Source organism: Schistocerca piceifrons, chromosome 7 (assembly GCF_021461385.2).
Source record: "Schistocerca piceifrons isolate TAMUIC-IGC-003096 chromosome 7, iqSchPice1.1, whole genome shotgun sequence".
In the NCBI taxonomy this organism is placed as follows: domain Eukaryota; kingdom Metazoa; phylum Arthropoda; class Insecta; order Orthoptera; family Acrididae; genus Schistocerca; species Schistocerca piceifrons.
The window spans coordinates 262,428,273-262,429,354 of record NC_060144.1 but is presented as its reverse complement, the minus strand read 5'-3'; the positions used below and the strand labels follow the sequence as shown (position 1 = coordinate 262,429,354).

At 48.9% G+C, this 1,082-nt stretch overlaps 1 non-coding gene across 1 annotated transcript; it reads right to left on the bottom strand.

Moving 5' to 3' along the window:
* Window positions 1–407: 407 nt before the first annotated feature.
* Window positions 408–482, bottom strand: Trnat-ugu. Its single transcript has one exon. It is a non-coding gene; the product is annotated as a tRNA-Thr (tRNA).
* Between the last annotated feature and the right edge of the window lie 600 nt (window positions 483–1,082).

The window sequence follows — 1,082 nt, the reverse complement described above, 5'->3', positions numbered from 1 at the left end:
TCCTTTACGTTCGCTTTTGCCACTGATTTTTCATGAGCTGGCTTATCTGCTGTCCGTGTACTTTGGAGAATATCTTCTTTTCTGTAACTTGTGTGTTCCCTCTATCAGCCATTTCTCAGTGTTATTTCTGGATGTGGTCCTGTTCCGTACAGTATCCTGTTTATTGCAAGACTGGGTTAGGTCTCATCTGGTTTTGCCAACGTATCTCGTATGTGAACGGTTCGGACGGACTCCAGAAGTGTCTCTTTTCACGCGCTGGATAACGAATAGACGGTAGTATCTGTTCCCGAAAGAACTGTTACCGTTGATGACCATGCAGCTTTGCTAGAAATGAAATGATAATTAAATGGACACCATAGCTACAAACCGGCGTTGATATACTTCATTGGGGACATGTTGAAAATGTGTGCCCCGACCGAGACTCGAACCCGGGATCTCCTGCTTACATGGCAGACGCTCTATCCATCTGAGCCACCGAGGGCACAGAGGATAGTGCACCTGCAGGGACTTATCCCTTGCACGCTCCCCGGGAGACCAACATTCGCAAAATGTCCAACCCACTACATTCGTAGTGCCCTAACTCTTACGGGACTCGGACAGATTGTCTGTCGCGAGTAATGAGTGTAGTGGGCAGGGGCACTACAAATATAGTGTGTGTCCATTGAATAGATCATGATTATAATGAAATGCTAATAGCTGCGTGTGTAGGGTAGTATGAAGTCACCACACGCCGAGGAATCTACCCCACCCCTACACCCCCAAACACCACCCCTCCCCACTACAAAAAAGAGTCATTACACTTTTAAACAGAATGCTCTGTTCCTCGCCTCGCACGTGTGACCAAACCGGCAAACGCCCTCACCCCTGCGCCGCCGAAGACACTTGGAAAGGAGAAGTTTTTTCTGGAATAATGTTAGGATTAGCATAATCGAATACCGCGCCCGCTAGGTAAATAGTAATTGCAGCTCGTGTTGACTGAACCGGATCCACCACGCGAGCGTCTCAGCTGTACCCCGTGCTCCACCCCCGTTGCCGGCTTCCTCGGCGCGAGTACCTCCATTGTTTTCGTAGGCTCACTTTAA